At 37.0% G+C, this 24,785-nt stretch overlaps 1 pseudogene; it reads left to right on the top strand.

The window, feature by feature from the left end:
• Positions 1-8,697: 8,697 nt before the first annotated feature.
• Positions 8,698-9,587, top strand: LOC117150092 (annotated as a pseudogene).
• Positions 9,588-24,785: the final 15,198 nt, after the last annotated feature.

Raw genomic sequence — 24,785 nt, 5'->3', positions numbered from 1 at the left:
GCCTGGAACCACGGCAAAAAATGCATATGCAGGCCATTCTTTGGAGCTTATGAAGTTTCACCTTAGTGGTGCTAAGGCGTGGTCTATCACCCCAGGCTATTACTCCATAGGTTAGTATGGGTCTGACTACCATAAGGTACAGCCAAAGACACTAGAATAACAAGATGCGTAACGGCCATACAAATTTTTGGCACGCGATTTTTTGGCCGTGGCTCTAGAGGTGGCTCCAGGCTCTCTTGAGTTTTTGTTCGAGAGAGAAAGAGCGGAGAGCGCTACAGCAAACAGCTCTTTTCTACGCATACAGTGATAGCATACAACTGTATGTGTGCACACGTATGCTCATGTATTGTAAATTTGACAAAATATGCCCTTCACCTTAGAAGTTCGTTGACTTTAAATCTATATTATTTTTTATCAATTGGCACCATGCGAAAAATTCTTGTTTTGCATTGCCTCAACGTTATTATTATTTAAATAAAGCTTAGAAATAGTAATAGACAAATCTATGTACATCACAAAATAAATTTCGAAAATGACTTTATATTGGAATACTTGTCATTAGGGTATTCAGCTTGCGGCGTGAGAAAAATTAATAAGGCAATGATTGTTGAGTGCTTGTGTCCGAACTTCGTACCTCAAGATAAGACTTTTGCAACAAACTGTTTTCATGTTTTTATTTATTTTCTACATTTTTATTACATAAATTTTTAATACTTCGGAAAACTAAAGGCACCATCTGATCTTTTTTTTAGTATTCATAAAATACACATTAAATTTTTTGAAATATTTTTAAAAATAACAAAAACAAATGTATATAAAAAAAACTTATTGTTGAGCATTAAGTGCAAAAATAAAAGTAGTGCTTTCTCATTATGGTTTTATGTAAATAATGAATGTTATATGTACATATATATTACACATAATTAATTATCAACATAAATATATATATGTAAAGGGTAGCTAATTCGAGCGGCGATCTTAACAGACGAATTTAAAAAACTTTAAAATAATAATAGTCAGGGAGTGAATGATTAATTTTAATTTTGTTTATCATATTGTCAAAACTCCAAATATGTACCATAAATTTGTTTCTTCGATCATAATTGATTTCGGCCGAAAATCGTCTTCCAGTACGCACACATATACACGTTCTCGTATATTGTTTTTAGTCACACGAGCAAGCAAATTAAAGTTTTAGATTTCTTACGCTCTCAGCGTAAGCGAGCGGAAAGAGAGCAATTTTGGCCGTCACTCTCTTAGCTTGTCGACTATCTTAGCTAGGTGTATGGTGGGGTCGTCCGCGAAGCTTTTTTGTAAATATGGGTTGGAATTGCCTGGCGATGGTTCAATGATTCTTGGCTTAAAGCTAGCTCTGGCGGCTCTGCTGGTGGTCGGAGGGCTGTCATTGCCGACTCGCGTGGGGTTCCTGGTAATTTTTTTCATTCCTTTCCTTTCGGAGCATGTCCTGGTAGTTTTCCAGATGTTTTTGCGCTGGGTTGCTTGTCTTGGATAAAGGTCGTGGATTTGCCTTGTTTTTTGAAGCGATCCTTTCCTTTTTTGGGATCTTATTTGTGTTCCGGCGCCATTTATTCACTCGCTTCTGAATGGCCGTGTCATGGGAGGAAAAACGTGTTCATCCTGTTCAAGTTTTGCCGAAAAGGATTTAGAATCTGGCGGCCTCCTGGCGAGCTCCACCGATTGACCTGCTCAGGATTGCTGAGCTGTACGTCTGACGAAGGGTAATATTGCGTGGAGGGGGGCCTTGTCGTCTATAAATGTTATTTGTTGCGTCTTTAATTGTCCGTATTTTGTTTATGTCAATGTTGTTTGCCGCCAGAAACCTCCTTGTACGCACTAATATGCTCTCCAGAGCAGTTGACGCAAGTGGCAGGGGTAGATTTAGCTGCCTGAAGCCCTGGCATCTGTAGCACTGGACCGGCTCCCGTGCCCTGTTCTTCCTTCCGTGAGGGGGGGAAAAAGGCTGGGAGTTTCGAAGTAAGATGACGAGCATAATCTTTTGTTTTTTTTTTTTACATATTTTTAACGCCTAATGACGCTTTTCATTGTCCTCCGATTTTTGCTTAAAAATATATAGTGACAATTTGTGGTTACAAGTATTAATTTATGATTTAAATTTGCGGAAGACATTTTTGAATTACTTGGCGGCAGTTTTGCGCGCCATGGTTCGAGTGTGGAATTTAAATTTAAATATTACGTTACTTAGGAAATAGCTTATGATATAGGAAAAAAAAGTTTTGGTAATTTTAGAGTATAGTTAAGCGATGACGTCCTATCCAGCGATGAGACTATTATTGATGGCGGCGAGGATGAGCAGTTACCATCGTCCGATGAGATGGATAACACCGATGCCCATCCTCCACTTTGGTTCACGTTCTGGCCGTCCATAAGTTGTTGTTGCTGCTGGCTTCACTTTTTGCTACTGTTGCGCGCGCGCCTCTGTCGGTTTTATAATCTCAACTGACTTGCAGCTTTGGGCTAGGCACGTAGGCGGGCTTCTTCGATAGCTCAAAGGCACGGCGAATGATCGATATGCTAGCAATTTTCCCGCCAGCCTTTTTGGCGGGCTTATCGGCTAGTATCTTTTTTCTCCGCCAGCTGACTATCGGGCAAAAATACTAGAATTGTTCAAGTTAGTATTTTTGGGATTCTAGTATTTTTCTCGCCAGTTACTCGCGTTTGTCAGTGTCAATGGCATTTAGGGAAACAGGTCTCTCCTCTCCCAGGCGGAAACGAAGCAGAAAACTCGCGTGTTATTTCTTATTGTAATAATTGTGCTTACTGTTCCTGCGCGTTGCCTATAGTAATCCTGTTTCTGCTTTCAGTGGTGCTGGTAACGTCGTTGCTGCGGAGATGCCGGTATGCAGCAAGCATTGGCCAGCCAGGCCTGTCAACTTTGGTGCACGCATAACCTTTTGTGAAGGGAAGGAAAAACATGCGCCGCAGTCCGCGTCGTTAATAGAAAAGGCTTATGTTTGTCTGTTGGCGTGAGTACAAGCTGACTGATATATAGGACAAACATTTCTGCTCTCCCTCGTGTGGAGTTAAACATTCAGATCATTCATTGGGACTTGTTGACCGAGGATCCGATATTCTTGGGCGAGGACTCGGGCGATTCGAGCTTCATCAAGGCAGTCTCGTATAAAACGGTAGCCAAGTAGACTGCAAATGCAAGCACTTTGTGTAGAAAAGAACAAGGACTAAATTCGGAGAATTACTTACCGGGGGACGTCCAGAGGCGGCTGGAGTCTCAAGTTCGGCAGCTGCGCGAAGAAGTTGTGTGAGAAGCTGGAACCGAACATTGCTCCGTCCAGCTGTGTATCGGATCGCAGCTCGTAAAAGTCGTTACAGCGAGGGCAGAAGATTTTCACGTTGGACTTGCCACACACGTCGCTGAGGCCCTGCCTACAGGAGAGCTTTGGACACACTTCGAAGTCCCCTCTCTCATACTTTTGGCACATATCATCCACGCCTCTCGCATAGGCACTCGTTGCCCTTGATCCCGAGGAACAAACTGATCCAGCTGCTGTTGCTGTTGTTCTGGCTATAAGATTTTACTGTGATTTGATATTTTTTCCATAGGAAAAACCTAGTTACTCACGGGCTCGACATGTTGCCAGTTCACTCGTATGAAAAATAATCAAAAATAAAGTGCGAAATGACAAGGCCTACTATGCCATAATGACATCTATGTATCAGTTGGGCCGCAACCATTAATCGGCCGAGGACTGAATGGCCTTTATAAAATTATCTCAAACTCGTCAAAGGGGCAAGCACAGCGTTTTTATATTATTTTATAAATAGTATCCAAAGGAAAATGTTTAACATTAAATTCATTGATCGCTACAGCGAACAGCTCTTTTTTACGCATACAGTGATAGCAGACAACTGTATGTGTGCAAATTAAAATTGTTACTCTTTATTTATTTAAAAAAATAAATTTTATATTTTATTATTTAACATTTATTTGGTGATAAACTTTTTCACTTATACTATTACGAGACACTTGGTAACTTATGTTTAACTTTGAGCTGTTGACGATCTCGTCCCGATTCAGACTCCCGATTCAGACTGATCTTCAAATTCTAAGTCCTAATCCAATCAACCTCGGCCAGAAGCTTTTCTTTCGGAAAATTACCGAACTTTCGATAAAAGCTTTATGCTGGAAATTTTCCACTGCATTGTGAAATTCAATTATGCTGATCGATGCAATTTTTGATTGATACGCAATAAGTCGGCCGTGGCTTGGTCTCCAAGCGGAAGCTGTGTTTACGTTAAGTTTGGGTTGCTTATGTTAGCGGGTAGCTGAGTGCTGGCAAAGGCAATGACAAAAATAAAGACAAAGGAAATTGAGAACGACGAAACGAGATTGAGAATTGAAATTTGTTTATAAAATGTGGAAGGGAGCTATGTTCATGGGTTGGATAACTTACATATAACATTCATTATTTAAATAAAACCATTATGGCCCACCCGAACCGACTAGCAACTATCCTAGCTGATCCCATCTCCCTCCGAAGACTGAAGAGGGTACACCCCAGCGATCTCCTTACCAGGAGGATAACATAACATATTACATTTTCTTTTGTACTTTATAATTAAGATACCACTTGGTCTCATTTATCTTTATCACACATTAGGTTAAGTTCAGAGGAATTACTGAACGATTCCTTTTGAAACCATAATAAATAGAATTAGAGACTAAAAAAGGTTTTTCCTATGGAAAAAATATCAAATCACAGTAAAATCTTGTAGCCAGAACAACAACAACAGCAGTTGGATCAGTTTGTTCCTCGGGATCAAGGGCAACGAGTGCCTCTGCCGCGTGCCCATCGACTACATTCAGGAGACGTTCAACCAAATGGGCCTGGAGTACTTCACCGAGATCCTGAATCCGGTGTTCGACAGTTCCTTGGACTGGGTCTTCGGCGATGAGGAGAAGTGGTACGGCATGATCCCCACCCGATATATCATGTCGGAGAGAGGCGTGGATGATATGCGCCAAAAGTATGAGAGAGGGGACTTCGAAGTGTGTCCAAAGCTCTCCTGTAGGCAGAAAACCCTTCCTGTGTGGGCCCCAGCGACGTGTGTGGCAAGTCCAACATGAAAATCTTCTGCCCTCGCTGTAACGACTTTTACGAGCTGCGATCCGATACACAGCTGGACGGAGCAATGTTCGGGACCAGCTTCTCGCACAACTTCTTCGCGCAGCGGCCGAACCCAGCCGCCCCTGGACGTCCACCGGTAAGTAATTCTCCGAATTTAGTCCTGGTTCTTTTCTACACAAATCGCTTGCATTTGCAGTCTATTTGGCTTCTGGTTTTTACGAGACGGCCTTGTTGAAGCTCGAATCGCCCGAGTCCTCGCCCAAGAATATCGGATCCCCGGTCAACAAGTCCCAATGAATAATCTGAATGTTTAACTCCACACGAGGGAGAGCAGAAATGGTTGTCCTATATATCAGTCAGCTTGTACTCACGCCAACACACAGACAAACCTAAGCCTTTTCTATTGACGACGCGGACTGCGGCGCATGTTTTTCCTTCCCTTCACAAAAGGTTATGCGTGCACCAAAGTTGACGGGCCAGGCTGGCCAATGCTTGCTGCATACCGGCATCACCGCAGCAACGACGTTACCAGCACCACTGAAAGCAGAAACAGGAATTCTATAGGCAATGCGAAGGAACAGTAAGCACAATTATTACAATAAGAAATAACACACGAGTTTTCTGCTTCGTTTCCGCTTGGAAGAGGAGAGACCAGTTTCCCGAAATGCCATTGACACTGACAAACGCGAGTAACTGGCGGGAAAAATACTAGAATCCCAAAAATACTAACTTGAACAATTCTAGTATTTTTGCCCGATAGTCAGCTGGCGGAGAAAAAAGATACTAGCCGATAAGCCCGCCAAAAAGGCTGGCGGGAAAATTGCTAGCATATCGATCGTCCGCCGTGCCTTTGAGCTATCGAAGAAGCCCGCCTACGTGCCTAGCCCAAAGCTGCAAGTCAGTTGAGATTATAAAAACGACAGAGGCGCTCGCGCAACAGTAGCACAAAGTGAAGCCAGCAGCAACAACAACAACTTATGGACGGCCAGAACGTGAACCAAAGCGAAGGATGGGCATCGGTGTTATCCATCTCATCGGACGATGGTAACTGCTCATCCTCGCCGCCATCAATAATAGTCTCATCGCTGGATACCACGTCATCTCTTAACAATACTATTCACCAACCAGCCCAAGTCCGAGAGTCGTTTTCGAGTAGTTATCACACATCTCCACCACTCCCTTCGTCAGAAATATGACGAATCCGGATACAGGTGGCCCCATGCGAATGTTTGAAGTGGAGATCGTCATGGCCAAGGACGGCAGTCATGACAAAATTATCTCACTCAAACAAAAGGTGGGTAATGGGTCGATATTGAAAGGACACGGGAGCCGGTCCAGTTCTACAGATGCCAGGGCTTCAGGCATGCCAAAAATTTATGCATGAGGCCGCCAAGATGCATGAAATGCACTGGCGATTATCTGTCATCCTGCTGCACCAAGCTAAATCCACCCCTGCCACTTGCGTCAACTGCTCTGGAGAGCATATTAGTGCGTACAAGGCGGTTTCTGGCGACAAGCAACATTGACATAAACAACATACGGACAATTAAAGACGCAACAAATAACATTTATAGGCGACAAGGCCCCCCTCCACGCAATAATACCCCTCGTCTGCCGTACAGCTCAGCAATCCTGAGCAGGTCAATCGGTGAAGCTCGCCAGGAGGCTTCCAGAACGACAGAAGACCACGTTTATCCTCCCATGACACGGCCATTCAGAAGCGACTAGCTTTAAGCCAAGAATCATTGACGAAAACACACCATCGCCAGGGAATTCATACCCATATCTACAAAAAAACTTCGCGGACGACCCCACAACAAACCTAGCTAAGATAGTCGACAAGATAAGAGAGTGACGGCCAAAATTGCTCTCTGTCCGCTCGCTTACGCTGAGAGCGTAAGAAATCTAAAAATTGAATTTGGTTGCTCGTGTGAGTACCATAAAAACAATAGACGAGAACGTGTGTATGTGTGCGTACTTGTACTGGAAGACGATTTTCGGGTCGTAATCAATTCTGATCGAAGAAACGAATGTACATATATGGAGTTTTGGCAATATAATGAAAACAATTAAAATTAATAATTCACGCCCTGACTATTATAATTTTAAAGTTTTTTAAATTCGTATGTTAAGATCGCCGCTCGAATTAGCTGCCCTTTACATATTTATATTTATGACGATAATTAATTGTGTAATATATATGTACATATAACATTCATTATTTACATAAAACCATAATGAGAAAGCACTACTTTTATTTGTGCACTTAATGCTGTTGAGCATAAATTTTAATAAATTTAAATTTAAAATTAAAATAAATTCAATTTAATTTAAATTAAATTAAATTTTTTTATACACATTTGTTTTTTATTATTTTTAAAAATATTTCAAATGCGTATTTTACAAATATTAAAAAAAGATCAGATGGTGCCTTTAGTTTTCAAAAGTATAGTAAAAATTTAAGTAATAAAAATTTAGAAAATAAAAATAAATAAAAATATGAAAACAGTTTGTTGCAAGAGTCATATCTTGAGGCGCGAAGTGCGGACACAAGCACTCAACAATCATTGCCTTATCAATTTTTCACACGTCGCAAGCTGAATACTCTAATGACAAATATTCTGTTATAAATTCATTTTTAAAATTTTTTCGTGATATTATGATTTGGCTATTACTATTTATTACTATATTATTACTATTTTATTTAAATAAGAATAACGTAGACAATGCAAAACAAGAATTTTTCACATGGTGCCAATTGATCAAAAATAATATAGATTTAAAGTTTACGAACTTCTAAGGTGAAGGGAATTTTTTGTCAAATTTACAATGCATGAGCATACGTGTGCAAGTTATCCAACCCATGAACATAGCTCCCTTCCACAATTTATAAACAAATTCCAATTCTCAATCTCGTCGGAATTGCCCTTGTCTTTGTTTTTGTCATTGCCTTTGCCAGCACTCAGCTACCCGCTAACATAAGAAACCCAAACTTAACGTAAACACAGCTTCCGCTTGGAGACCAAACCACGGCCAACTTATTGCGCATTAATAAAAAACTGCATCAATCAGCATAATTGAATTTCACAATGCAGTAGAATAATTTCAGCATAAAGCTTTTATCGAAAGTTCGGTAATTTTCCGAAAGAAAAGCTTCTGGCCGAGGTTGATTGGATTAGGACTTAGAATTTGAAGATCAGTCTGAATCGGGAGTCTGAATCGGGACGAGATCGTCAACAGCTCAAAGTTAAACATAAGTTACCAAGTGTCTCGTAATAGTATAAGTGAAAAAGTTTATCACCAAATAAATGTTAAATAATAAAATATAAAATTTATTTTTTTAAATAAATAAAGAGTAACAATTTTAATTTGCACACATACAGTTGTCTGCTATCACTGTATGCGTAAAAAAGAGCTGTTCGCTGTAGCGATCAATGAATTTAATGTTAAACATTTTCCTTTGGATACTATTTATAAAATAATATAAAAACGCTGTGCTTGCCGCTTTGACGAGTTTGAGATTTCATTCAGTCCTCGGCCGATTAATGGTTGCGGCCCAACTGATACATAGATGGCATTATGGCATAGTAGGCCTTTTAATTTCGCACTTTATTTTTGATTATTTTTCATACGAGTGAACTGGCAACATGTCGAGCCTGTGAGTAACTAGGTTTTACCCTTCTTGGGGATCAGATTAATTTCCACAGCAGCCGTTATGCCGACAGGCTTATGGCCCACCCGAACCGACTAGCAACTATCCTAGCTGATCCCATCTCCCTCCGAAGACTGAAGAGGGTACACCCCAGCGATCTCCTTACCAGGAGGATAACATAACATATTACATTTTCTTTTGTACTTTATAATTAAGATACCACTTTGTCTCATTTATCTTTATCACACATTAGGTTAAGTTCAGAGGAATTACTGAACGATTCCTTTTGAAACCATAATAAATAGAATTAGAGACTAAAAAAGGTTTTTCCTATGGAAAAAATATCAAATCACAGTAAAATCTTGTAGCCAGAACAACAACAACAGCAGTTGATTCAGTTTGTTCCTCGGGATCAAGGGCAACGAGTGCCTCTGCCGCGTGCCCATCGACTACATTCAGGAGACGTTCAACCAAATGGGCCTGGAGTACTTCACCGAGATACTGCAAGTGATCCTGAATCCGGTGTTCGACAGTTCCTTGGACTGGGTCTTCGGCGATGAGGAGAAGTGGTACGGCATGATCCCCACCCGATATATCATGTCGGAGAGAGGCGTGGATGATATGCGCCAAAAGTATGAGAGAGAGGACTTCGAAGTGTGTCCAAAGCTCTCCTGTAGGCAGAAAACCCTTCCTGTGTGGGCCCCAGCGACGTGTGTGGCAAGTCCAACGTGAAAATCTTCTGCCCTCGCTGTAACGACTTTTACGAGCTGCGATCCGATACACAGCTGGACGGAGCAATGTTCGGGACCAGCTTCTCGCACAACTTCTTCGCGCAGCGGCCGAACCCAGCCGCCCCTGGACGTCCACCGGTAAGTAATTCTCCGAATTTAGTCCTGGTTCTTTTCTACACAAAGCGCTTGCATTTGCAGTCTATTTGGCTTCTGGTTTTTACGAGACGGCCTTGTTGAAGCTCGAATCGCCCGAGTCCTCGCCCAAGAATATCGGATCCCCGGTCAACAAGTCCCAATGAATAATCTGAATGTTTAACTCCACACGAGGGAGAGCAGAAATGGTTGTCCTATATATCAGTCAGCTTGTACTCACGCCAACACACAGACAAACCTAAGCCTTTTCTATTGACGACGCGGACTGCGGCGCATGTTTTTCCTTCCCTTCACAAAAGGTTATGCGTGCACCAAAGTTGACGGGCCAGGCTGGCCAATGCTTGCTGCATACCGGCATCTCCGCAGCAACGACGTTACCAGCACCACTGAAAGCAGAAACAGGATTACTATAGGCAATGCGAAGGAACAGTAAGCACAATTATTACAATAAGAACGAACACACGAGTTTTCTGCTTCGTTTCCGCTTGGAAGAGGAGAGACCAGTTTCCCGAAATGCCATTGACACTGACAAACGCGAGTAACTGGCGGGAAAAATACTATAATCCCAAAAATAGTAACTTGAACAATTCTAGTATTTTTGCCCGATAGTCAGCTGGCGGAGAAAAAAGATACTAGCCGATAAGCCCGCCAAAAAGGCTGGCGGGAAAATTGCTAGCATATCGATCGTCCGCCGTGCCTTTGAGCTATCGAAGAAGCCCACCTACGTGCCTAGCCCAAAGCTGCAAGTCAGTTGGGATTATAAAAACGACAGAGGCGCAAAGTGAAGCCAGCAGCAACAACAACAGCTTATGGACGGCCAGAACGTGAACCAAAGCGAAGGATGGGCATCGGTGTTTTATTATCTCATCGGACGATGGTAACTGCTCATCCTCGCCGCCATCAATAATAGTCTCATCGCTGGATACCACGTCATCGCTTAACAATACTATTCACCAACCAGCCCAAGTCCGAGAGTCGTTTTCGAGTAGTTATCACACATCTCCACCCTTCCTTTCGTCAGAAATATGACGAATCCAGCTACAGGTGGCCCCATGCGAATGTTTGAAGTGGAGATCGTCATGGCCAAGGACGGCAGTCATGACAAAATTATCTCACTCAAACAAAAGGTGGGTCGATATTGAAAGGACACGGGAGCCGGTCCAGTTCTACAGATGCCAGGGCTTCAGGCATGCCAAAAATTTATGCATGAGGCCGCCAAGATGCATGAAATGCACTGGCGATTATCTGTCATCCTGCTGCACCAAGCTAAATCCACCCCTGCCACTTGCGTCAACTGCTCTGGAGAGCATATTAGTGCGTACAAGGCGGTTTCTGGCGACAAGCAACATTGACATAAACAACATACGGACAATTAATGACGCATCAAATAACATTTTTAGGCGACAAGGCCCCCCTCCACGCAATAATACCCCTCGTCTGCCGTACAGCTCAGCAATCCTGAGCAGATCAATCGGTGAAGCTCGCCAGGAGGCTTCCAGAACGACAGAAGACCACGTTTCTCCTCCCATGACACGGCCATTCAGAAGCGACTAGCTTTAAGCCAAGAATCATTGACGAAAACACACCATCGCCTGGCAATTCCAACCCATATCTACAAAAAAACTTCGCGGACGACCCCACAACAAACCTAGCTAAGATAGTCGACAAGATAAGAGAGTGACGGCCAAAATTGCTCTCTGTCCGCTCGCTTACGCTGAAAGCGTAAGAAATCTAAAAATTGATTTTGGTTGCTCGTGTGAGTAAAAACAATAGACGAGAACGTGTTTATGTGTGCGTACTTGAACTGGAAGACGATTTTCGGGTCGTAATCAATTCTGATCGATGAAACAGAGTTTTGGCAATATAATGAAAACAATTAAAATTAATAATTCACGCCCTGACTATTATAATTTTAAAGTTTTTTAAATTCGTATGTTAAGATCGCCGCTCGAATTAGCTGCCCTTTACATATTTATATTTATGACGATAATTAATTGTGTAATATATATGTACATATAACATTCATTATTTACATAAAACCATAATGAGAAAGCACTACTTTTATTTGTGCACTTAATGCTGTTGAGCATAAATTTTAATAAATTTAAATTTAAAATTAAAATAAATTCAATTTAATTTAAATTAAATTAAATTTTTTTATACACATTTGTTTTTTATTATTTTTAAAAATATTTCAAATGCGTATTTTACAAATATTAAAAAAAGATCAGATGGTGCCTTTAGTTTTCAAAAGTATAGTAAAAATTTAAGTAATAAAAATTTAGAAAATAAAAATAAATAAAAATATGAAAACAGTTTGTTGCAAGAGTCATATCTTGAGGCGCGAAGTGCGGACACAAGCACTCAACAATCATTGCCTTATCAATTTTTCACACGTCGCAAGCTGAATACTCTAATGACAAATATTCTGTTATAAATTCATTTTTAAAATTTTTTCGTGATATTATGATTTGGCTATTACTATTTATTACTATATTATTACTATTTTATTTAAATAAGAATAACGTAGACAATGCAAAACAAGAATTTTTCACATGGTGCCAATTGATCAAAAATAATATAGATTTAAAGTTTACGAACTTCTAAGGTGAAGGGAATTTTTTGTCAAATTTACAATGCATGAGCATACGTGTGCAAGTTATCCAACCCATGAACATAGCTCCCTTCCACAATTTATAAACAAATTCCAATTCTCAATCTCGTCGGAATTGCCCTTGTCTTTGTTTTTGTCATTGCCTTTGCCAGCACTCAGCTACCCGCTAACATAAGAAACCCAAACTTAACGTAAACACAGCTTCCGCTTGGAGACCAAGCCACGGCCGACTTATTGCGTATCAATCAAAAATTGCATCGATCAGCATAATTGAATTTCACAATGCAGTGGAAAATTTCCAGCATAAAGCTTTTATCGAAAGTTCGGTAATTTTCCGAAAGAAAAGCTTCTGGCCGAGGTTGATTGGATTAGGACTTAGAATTTGAAGATCAGTCTGAATCGGGAGTCTAAATCGGGACGAGATCGTCAACAGCTCGAAGTTAAACATAAGTTACCAAGTGTCTCGTAATAGTATAAGTGAAAAAGTTTATCACCAAATAAATGTTAAATAATAAAAAATAAAATTTATTTTTTTAAATAAATAAAGAGTAACAATTTTAATTGGCGCCCAACGTGGGGCGGCGTATTCAAAAGTTCTAAATAAATATTAACGATAATAAGTTAAAAATAAAACGGAACTCGCGCCGCCAACAATACATATTTTTAGTGGAAAAATTAAAACATCCACAACAATACAACAACGCCTAACTAATGTGAAAGTGATCGTGAAAAAAAACTTAATTGGAAATCAATAAATGCAATAATCCAATTAAGAATTTAGCATAAAAAAGGTGGACTGAATACTTAATACAAATTACGAGAACATAATAATAATAAACATAACATAAACATAACATAATAATAAAAATTCAGAACTCAACTACGAAACCAAAAGAAATTCAAACAATTTCAATTTCAAAATTCAAATTCAAAAATAAAAAGGCTATATAAAAAATTGAAGGAAGACCCCAATAAATAATTATCAAGACGACCCAATTGAAGGAACACTCCAAAAAGGAATTATTAAGAACAACCAATTGAAGGAAGACACCAAAAAATTATTATTAAGAACAACCAATTGAAGGAAGACCCCTACCCTCCACCAACTACGCTGAAGGAAGAACTCCCACGGAAAGTATCGTGAGCAGATAAAAACAACACTAAGTCTTTAAATAAAATTTAAAAAAATTAAGATTAAGATACAGAGAATACTACTTTGAAATTAAATATTACAATATCAATTTAATTTAAAACAATCTGGAAGACTTGATAAACAGTTTTGATAATTTAAATTTAACAATGGCAACCGGAGGTTCAGTATCAACCCTTTCTGCGGGCGGGATATCCAGCGCCAGTAATCTGACAATGGAATTAATAAACAGATTAATAAATGTACAGTTGAGTGAAGTAACCAGGAAACTTGAAGGGTTAGAAGAGCAGTTAGCCGCTAACAAAAATGAGGTAGAAGACTATAAGATCCAAACAATAGACCGAACCATAAAATGCGAAACTACATTAGAAGTAATTAAATCCTTACCAAAGTTCACAGGAGAAATAACCCAATATGTAGGCTGGAGAGAAGCGGCGGAAACCGCAATGAGTCTATATAAAATTGAAAGTGAACAATACTTTATCGCTTTAACAATTTTACGTAATAAAATCATGGGAGCAGCACACGATGCTCTAACCAACCATGGTACCGTTTTAAACTTTCAAGCGATTCTTTCTAGATTGGATTTTATCTATAGCGATAAAAGACCAATCCATATACTCGAATCAGAATTAAGCATCTTAAGACAGGGACGCATGACCATTAACGAATTCTACAACGAAGTAAATAAGAAAATGACGTTACTTATAAATAAAACTATAATGACTTATGGAAAGGACAGCCTAATAACCAAGGAAACAAATAAAACAATTAGGAGCAACGCGCTAAGAATTTTTATTTCTGGATTAAACGGTTCAATCTCAGAAACACTCTTCTCTCTCAACCCACCAGATTTGCCAAATGCTTTGGCAAAGTGTCAGGAATTAGAGTCTAACAACTTTAGAGCTCAATTTGCAAATAGGTATAATGGATTTAGGAGTGAAAACAGAAATCAAGGAAACAACCTTAGATTTGCCCCTAGACAGATTAATAATACACCAAATAGGATAAATAATAATTGGCCGCAAAACGGGAACTTCGGAGCGAATAACAATTGGAATTTTAATAATAATTCCAAAGTTCAACCACCACCACACCACAACTTCGGAACGAATAACAATTGGAATTTTAATAATAATTCCAAAGTTCAACCACCACCAGAACCTATGGAAGTAGACGACTCCATAAGAGTTCAAAATCGTCCGTTTAAAACTTATAATCATCCTAGGAATAATAACAACCAGTGGAGTTATAATAATAACCGACACAATTTTAATAATAATTTCCAAAGAAATAATTATAATCAATACCCAGCGCAAAAACACAACACAAGCGCAGGCCTTGTAAATCAGTACGAAACACACCCCCCGATAAAACGAGAATCAACGGGAACAGTCAACCAGCCAGCTCATAAAACAATGAGAGTAAATAATATCAACGAGAACCATTTTTTAGATCAGCACCTTACAGAGGGATGCCTCATATCACAAGGGTAGACAGAAAAACTAAAAGACAGTTCAAAATATTAATAGACACAGGAGCCACCGCGTGTTATATAAAAAAGGGTATTTATGAGAATAAAAGGGAATTATCAATACATAAAAGAGTATCTACAGTTCATGGATATTCAATCATAAAATATTATCATTTGATAAATATGATATATTTGGGGAACAACATTTATTCTATGAAATTGAGGGTTTAGAATCTGATCTATTAATTGGATTCAGTTTGTTAAGAAAGATTGGAGCTAAATTAGATATCGAGAAAGGAATCATGGAGTATAAGGGAAATAAAGAGAAACTCCAATATTTTGACGAGGATAAAAACGATTTGTGTTTAATTGAGGAAAAAAATATTCTTCCATTAAAAGAATATATAATTAAAAAATATTTAGATGAGCAAAAGATATATAAAACCGAAACAGTAATTGCCGAAGGCAGTTTGTATAGCTTGGGATCAATAAATCCTGAGCACGCCAGCGTAGATTTATCCGCTAATAAACAATATATCAGTTTGGGATCAAAAAATCCTCAGCACGCCAGCGTAGATTTATCCGCTAATAAACAATATATCAGTTTGGGATCAAAAAATCCTGAGCACACCAGCGTAGATTTATCCGCTAATAAACAATATATCAGTTTGGGATCAAAAAATCCTGAACAAGCCGACAATGTTAATTCCGTCAGTCTTAAATCAAATAGCTTGGAATCCACAAATACCGAGCACGCAGTCGTTGAGTTTTCCGACAAAGAAAAAATTCATAACCTAAATATTATTTCAAATCAAATAAAAGAATTTGAAAATAAAGTTATGAATAAAATTGAAAAGGAGCATTCTAAAATAAATACGCAAATTCCTTTTCGTACCGATATTCGAGGAGAAATAAATACAGTCAATGACAGAGCAATTTATAGCAAACAATATCCTTATGCCAAGTCGGTCTCAGATTGCGTTAATAATGAAATCGATAGAATGTTAAAAGAACAAATTATAAGACCAAGTAGAAGCCCCTACAATTCACCAGTTTTAGTAGTGCCTAAAAAAGGTCAAAACGAAGATGGATCTTCAAAACATCGATTAGTTATTGACTATAAGAATTAAATGAAAGCACAATACCTGACAGATATCCGATGCAAGATCCGTCTGTAATATTATCTAACTTAGGGAAGTCAAAATATTTCTCAACCATTGATCTGGAATCAGGATTCCACCAAATTTTAATGAAAAATTCAGATATTGAAAAAACAGCATTCTCTATAAATAACGGAAAATTTGAATTCTTACGTATGCCATTTGGGTTAACAAACGCCCCTAGAATATTTCAAAGAGCAATGGATGACATATTGAGGGAACAAGTCGGAAAAACTTGTCATGTTTATATGGATGATATTATAATATTTTCTAATACAATTGAACAACATTACACAGATTTAATTCAAATAATAAATATTTTACAACAAGCTAATATGAAAATTTCTCTAGAAAAATCAAAATTCTTTAAATTAGAAACAGCATTTCTAGGTTATATAGTATCTCACAATGTAATTAAAACAGATCCTGAGAAAATCTCCACAATTATGAAGTATCCGATTCCACAAAACATTAGAGAACTTCGAAGTTTTCTAGGCCTCACCGGCTATTACCGTAAATTTGTCCGAAATTATGCAAAAATTGCAAAACCTTTAACCAAATACCTAGGAGGAGATAATGGAAAAATTTCTAGGAGAATGTCTACAAAAATTACAATACAGTCAGACGACCCAGCTGTTGAAGCTTTTAAAGAACTTAAAGATAATTTAATAGCACAAGTGGAATTAGTTCAACCAGATTATAACAAAAAATTCACTTTAACAACAGACGCATCAGATGTAGCTATCGGAGCAGTTTTATCACAGGATAATAAACCAATTACTTTCATATCCAAAACTTTAAATAAAACCGAACAACTTTATGCCACAAATAAAAAAGAATTGTTGGCAATAGTTTGGGCTCTTAAAAATCTCAGGAATTACTTATATGGTATTGGTATAGAAATACAAACAAACCATCAATCTTTATCTTTCACAATCTCAGATAAAAACCCGAACGTAGAAATGAAAAGATGGTACTCCTTTATAGAAAGTTTCACCCCGAAAATAATATATAAACCCGGAACAACTAATGTCGTAGCCGACGCATTATCTCGAATAAAAATAAATAATATTACTAACAGCGACTTAGAACAATCAAACTCAGATCAAAATACACAGCATTCTGCCGAAAGTAGTTTTGAAAATGTAATACAAGAGACCCGAAAACCGTTAAATCAGTTCCAACAACAATTGTTATTAACAAAGGGGAGGTATACAATACATGAGTCATTGAATGTTTTTGATAAGACTAGACATATAATTGAATATGATACGCCAGAAAACTTAATAGAAATATTAAGGGAATATCTAAAACCAAACATAACGGTAGGAATTCATTGCACTTTAGAAGATCTTTATCATATGCAATTACCATTAAAAAATAACTTTAACAACAAATTTCTTTATACTAAAATATTTCTACAAGACGTGGAAAATAACGAAGATAAGGCTATCATAATAGAAGAAACACATAGTCGTGCTCACAGAGGATTAGACGAAAATTATAAACAAATTAATAGATTATTTTATTGGCCAAATTTATATATCAAATTAAAGGAATACATAAAAAATTGTACAATTTGCAACGAAAATAAATACAACCGGCATCCTATTAAAATCCCTATTGGAGAAGCTCCTATTCCAACTAAAGAAGGAGAGAATTTACACATCGACATTTTTTACGCGCAAAGTCTTATTTTCTTAACCTGTATTGACGCATATTCAAAATTCCTGGTTGTAAAAGAAATTCAAAATAAACTAAACATCGAGAATAAAGTAATGGAATTACTCCAACATTTTCCCCACGCCAAAGTAATTATGACAGATAATGAACCGAGCTTCACCTCTGCTCAATTTAAATCCTTTGCACAAAGATGTGGTTTAACTCTACATTTAGCCGACCCCAGACACAGTACCTCGAACGGACAAGTAGAAAGAGCACATTCAACATTAACAGAATTAGCTCGTTGTATAAAAGAAGATTTTAATCTCACTGACTATTCTGAAATAATTATTAGAGCCGCAAAAGAATTCAATCAAAGCATTCATTCTACAACAAACAAAAAACCCTTTGATATTCTATATAATAAAATTAATCACGAAAACATTTCAAGAATTCTAAAGAACACACAAGAAAAAATGTTAGTAACACACAATGAAGGCCGTAAAGAAAAAGAATATCACGTAGGTCAAGTTGTTTATGAGAAAAAACACGGCGAAAGAAATAAGCTAAAAACTAGATATAAAAAACAGGTTGTTAAGGAAAACTTACCTAACAAAGTTATAATAAATAGTAGAAACAGGACTATTCACAAAGACAACATTAAGTTTTAACAAATACCATATTTTTTTTATTAAATTACAGAAAATGCATTTCGTATTACTTTTAATAACATTCGTAATGATAACCACTTCAGAAATAATTGATTACTCCAATCACGAATTTTTCCTGTTCAAGGACAAAAAGGATGTCCTTACCTATGAATCGTATGCTGACTTATACCACGTAACTAACTTAAGTTTTTATAAAGAAATAATCAATCTAGAATCAGGATATGTAAGAAAAGATAAAAATACACGGACACAATGGGAAATTACTTACGAAATACAGATAATAGAATTAATTTTGTCACAACTGATACCAACTAGATCAAAAAGGGGAATAAATGAGTTAGGCCAAAGACACTAGAATAACAAGATGCGTAACGGCCATACATTCGTTTGGCACTATGCAGCCACTTTTTTGGTGAAGGCCAAATTTGCTCTCTTTTCGCTCGCTCACGCTGAGAGCGTAAGAAATGTAAAAATAGAATTTGCTTGCTTGTGTGAGTAAAAACAAGAGACGAGAACACGTATATGTGTGCGTGTTGTGCTGGAAGACGATTTTCGGGCCGAAATCAATTCTGATCGAGGAAACGAATTTACATATTTGGAGTTGTGGGCAATTTCGTAGCAATATGATGAAATAAAATAAAAATTCCCTGACTATTATAATAATTATTATAATAATAATTAAAGCAAATACAAAGGAAATTATTATAACTACTGTAATTTGAAACATAAATTTTCCAAAAAGAAGACATAACATTGAGAAATAAATATTTCATAAAAATAATAATTATTTTTTAATTTCATAAAAAAATAATAATTTTATTAATAAATAATAAAAATAATAATTTTATTAATAAATAATAAAAATAATAATTTTATTAATAAATAATAAAAATAATAATTTTATTAATAAATAATAAAAATAATAATTTTATTAATAAATAATAAAAATAATAATTTTATTAATAAATAATAAAAATAATAATATTTCATAATAATATTTCATAAAAAATAATAATACGTAGTAGAAAATAAAAATTAATAAAATAAATAAAAATATGAAAACAGTTCGTTGCAAAAGTCATATCGTCAGGCACGAAGTGCGGACACAAGCACTCAACAATCATTGCCTTATTAATTTTTCTCACGCCGCAAGCTGAATACCCTAATGACAAGTATTCTAATATAAAGTCATTTTCGAAATTTATTTTGTGATGTACATAGATTTGTCTATTACTATTTCTAAGCTTTATTTAAATAATAATAACGTTGAGGCAATGCAAAACAAGAATTTTTCGCATGGTGCCAATTGATAAAAAATAATATAGATTTAAAGTCAACGAACTTCTAAGGTGAAGGACATATTTTGTCAAATTTACAATACATGAGCATACGTGTGCACACATACAGTTGTATGCTATCACTGTATGCGTAGAAAAGAGCTGTTTGCTGTAGCGCTCTCCGCTCTTTCTCTCTCGAACAAAAACTAAAGAGAGCCTGGAGCCACCTCTAGAGCCACGGACAAAAAATCGCGTGCCAAAAATTTGTATGGCCGTTACGCATCTTGTTATTCTAGTGTCTTTGGTATGGCCGTTACGCATCTTGTTATTCTAGTGTCTTTCCTCGTACACTATCCACAGTGCCCGCTGTCAAGGAACCAAAGACACTAGAACGCCATACGAATTTTTGACACACGATTTTTTCGCCGTGGCTCTAGAGGTGGCTCCAGGCACTCTCAACTTTTTGTTCGAGAGCGAAGAGCGCTAGAGCGAACAGCTCTTTTCTAAGCATACACTGACAATTTGACAAAATATTCCCTTCACCTTAGAAGTTCGTAGACTTTAAATCTATATTATTTTTGATCAACTGGCACCATGTGAAAAATTCTTGTTTTGCATTGCCTTTACGTTATTCGTATTTAAATATAGCTTAGAAATAGTAATAGCCGAATCATAATATCACGAAATAAATTTCAAAAATGACTTTATAGTAGAATATTTGTCATTCGAGTATTCAGCTTGCGACGTGTGAAAAATTAATAAGGCAATGATTGTTGAGTGCTTGTGTCCGAACTTCGTGCCTCAAGTTAAGACTTTTGCAACAAACTGTTTTCATGTTTTTATTTATTTTCTACATTTTTATTACATAAATTTTTAATACTTCGGAAAACTAAAGGCACCATCTGATCTTTTTTTTAATATTCATAAAATACACATTAAATTTTTTGAAATATTTTTAAAAATAACCAAAACATACATTACTTACTTACTTACATAAACTTATTGTTGAGCATTAAGTGCACAAATAAAAGTAGTGCATTCTCATTATGGTTTTATGTAAATAATGAATGTTATATGTACATATATATTACACATAATTAATTATCAACATAAATATAGTAACATATCTACACCCAAAACTCCCCAATCACAACCACACACACTATTGTAAAGAATCACACACACACATTAATGTCTAAGTACGAAATGTATTCAAAGATCGAGAGCCCTTCGATTATGCTTAGCTTTCATCTTCGCACAGCAAAGTGCAAAAGTCCGAAGTCAAAAGTCTAGACTCTGGGGCGAGCCAATGTCCACGTCCCCTAAACATTCCATCACTTGGCGAGCCAACTGAAAAAACAAAAACTTCCGCCCACACAATCGTCTCAGGATTCTCAAATTACTCCTATTTTTCGGGGCTCCTCTCTTAACGGGAGAATAGACACCTCTCTTTCCGGGAGAATAGACGTTGATAACTTTATTCTCTTAAGCTTCGCTCTTAAGCTATCCCAATCCGCCTATATAAACCAAAACATGTCCCCATACATTAGTTCAGTTCTGAGTACGTTATCAATCGCGATAACACTGCTAAGCCCACTTCAACCTTGAAGTCCATTATCAAACCTAGTGATAATCCAAAGGCTCTAGTTCTTCCTTTACTGGAAATAATAAAACGTTTAATAATAAATAAAATAACCTCCTGTGTTCTTTTTTTTATTAAACACTCGGTCTGAATTCGTAAATGGCGCAGTCGGTAGGATAAATAGAAAAAGTTGTGCGAGTTGTTTACAAATATCAATCTAGTGACAAAAGATCCTTGTACGACCAAGCGTATCTTTTAAGATTGAACCACGCGAATCGGCGCTAAAGTGAACATAATATCGTAATACAATTAACTATTTTTATCCGCAAAAAAACTACGCATAATCGGTGGTTGACACATAATAGTCAAACCTACTGCATACGGTTAACGAAAGTGTAAAAACAAAAAAACCAAAAATAATAAAACCAACAACCATGGCAACCGAGCAAGTAAAATTGTTATCGGAATCCCATCTTAATCAAGCCCTAAGCCAAATTAGGCAAATACCAATATTCAGCGGTAACAACCAAGAACTCAGTGCCTTTATCCGAAGGATTGAGTTCATACTTCAGCTCTATCCATCAACGGGCATCAGGCAAAGGCATGTATTCTTCAGCGCAATTGAAATGCAACTTTCAGGAGATGCTCAACGTGTATCCTAGTTATCCGGAGCAACAACCTTGCCAACCCTTATGATTGCGCTCATCAGCGAGTATAAAACCCAAACACCATGTGAAGAACTACTCCGTCGCATTTACAACACACCCTTCAACGGAAGTATCCGTAAGTTCGTCGAAGAATTAGAAATAAAATCATTCACGATATCGAATAAACTTATGCTAGAAAATGATATCAATAATACTGTATTATACACAAATGCATTAAATAATACAATCAAAGAAGTAATCAAATTGCCCGATAGGTTATTTATGACTCTTGCTAGATTTGACATTACGACAGTATCTTAAACAAATAGCGCAACAAGAAGGCGTATACAAAATAACTTTCAATGACAGAACAAGACCCCAAAATTGTTCCGATCCTAACAAAATCCAACCCCAAACCTCTAAGAATAAGGGAAACTATCAAAATTTCGTTAGCAATGCTATGCATAACACAACTAAGTCAAATCCAAGCACTACTCCGAGACCCTGCGAACCAAATCCAAGGTTAGCAAGAGAACTCACACAAAAATAAAATACAGGAAGAGTCCAGAATCCATTAAATTTTCAACAAAGAAATAATAGTGCCCCATACCCTCCCGTCAAACGACAGAGAGAAAGTGATAGTGCCCAATACAGAATGGATACAGGATGCGAAAATTTTCTTCAACCAGCCTCGGAATCAGAAAGCGATTTAGAGTAGGAGGAAACCCATTCTTAAAAATTACAATGAATAATATTACTCTCAAATGCTTAGTAGACACCGGTTCGTCAATTAATAATTTCCCAATCAAACCTTCTAAAGTTAAAGTCCGCACTATTAATGGCATTATAACGTTGAATCAAAGCGTTTCATTGCAGTCAAGCAAACTTTGTCCCATTAAACAAACATTCTATATTCAAAACTTTTCAGAAAAATATGACTTACTATTAGGCAGAAACTATTTAGAACCAACTAACACTCAGATTAATTATTCAACACAAACAGTCACTATAAATGGCTACACATTTAAAATGTGGTACGACCATATCCAAACAGATGAATCCAAGGCCATCAATGAGTGCCCCAAGTCATCTAACTCAGAGGAAACCCCTCTACATACCCCAAAAAAGGAGAAAACCCTCGGGAAAATTAAGCGGAAACCCCACTTAAAATCAGATGAGTCAAAGGTTACCAATGAGTGCCCCAGATCATCCAATTCAGAGGAAACCCCTCTACATATCCAAAAAAAGGAGAAAAACCTCCAGAAAATTAAGCGGAAACACCACTTAAAAACAGATGAGTCAGCATCCAATCAGTGCCCCAGATCATCTAACCCAGAAGAGTCCAAGACTACCTATGAGTGTCCCAAGACTTCTAAATTTGAGAAAAACCCTCTTATTAACCCGTACATAGAAGAAGCCCTTCTAGTAACATCCTCTAACTACGCCCTAGATGACGAGTTAAGAGAATCTAACGTATTTAGATTAGAACATCTAAATACATAAGAGGGAGAAGGGAAGGGAGCAACTTTCCCACGTTTTGCTTGAATACCGTGATATTCAGTACAAAGAAGGTGAAACTTTGACCTTCACGAGTACGATTAAACATTCCATTCATACAAAACACGAAACCCTATCTATAAAAAACCATATAAATACCCCCAAGCGTTTGATCAAGAAGTCAACAGGCAAATAAACGAAATGATAGAACAAAAAATAATTAGGAAATCTAAGTCCCCCTATTGTTCTCCAATTTGGATTGTGCCAAAGAAAAGTGATGCTTCTGGTAAACCAAAATTTCGATTAGTCATAGACTATCGTAGTCTCAATGAAATAACCATCGACGAGAAATTCCCTATTCCAGTAATGGACGAAATATTAGACAAGCTTGGACGCTGTCAATACTTCACAACCATTGATTTAGCTAAAGGTTTCCATCAAATTCAAATGGACAAGCAATCAATATCCAAAACAGCATTTTCAACAAAACATGGACATTACGAATATACTCGTATGCCTTTTGGTCTGAAAAATGCACCAGCAACATTTCAACGCTGCATGAACAATCTTCTAGAAGACTTAATTTATAAAGATTGTTTAGTTTATTTAGATGATATTATCATTTATTCCACTTCATTGGAAGAACACATAACGTCACTAAAAAAGGTATTTGATAAGCTACGATTAGCTAATCTAAAATTGCAACTTGATAAATGTGAATTTCTGAAGAAAGAAAGAGAATTTCTCGGTCACATTATCACAAAAGACGGTATAAAACCAAACCCTAACAAAATAAATGCAATTATTAATTTTCCTATTCCTAAAACCACAAAAGGAATAAATTCATTCCTTGGACTCTGCGGATTCTAGCGTAAGTTCATTCCCAATTTTGCAAAAATAGCAAAACCTATGACGTCCAAATTAAAGAAAGGAGCAGTAATTAACACAAAAGATAATGATTACATGTCCGCCTTCGAGAAACTAAAAGTACTCATCACTTCCGATCCAATCCTAATATACCCCAACTTTGAAAAGAAATTTTCACTGACAACAGACGCTAGTAATATAGCCATAGGTGCTGTATAATCCCAAGAACATAAACCCATCTGCTATGCAAGCAGAACTCTAAACGAACACGAACTTAGCTATTCGGCTATAGAAAAAGAACTATTAGCTATAGTATGGGCAACAAAATATTTTAGGTCCTACCTATTCGGTAGAAAGTTCGACATACTAAGAGATCATAGACCACTTGTATGGCTAAATAACATAAAAGATCCCAATATGAAATTACAGAGATGGAAGATAAAACTTAACGAATACGATTATAATATTCAATATCTACCCGGTAAAGAAAATCATGTAGCTGACGCTCTATCTAGAGTTCAA

This window comes from Drosophila mauritiana, unplaced genomic scaffold (assembly GCF_004382145.1).
Source record: "Drosophila mauritiana strain mau12 unplaced genomic scaffold, ASM438214v1 Y_31, whole genome shotgun sequence".
Classification (NCBI taxonomy): Eukaryota; Metazoa; Arthropoda; class Insecta; order Diptera; family Drosophilidae; genus Drosophila; species Drosophila mauritiana.
The sequence above is the reverse complement of the archived record's forward strand: the minus strand, read 5'-3'. Positions and strand labels throughout refer to the sequence as shown.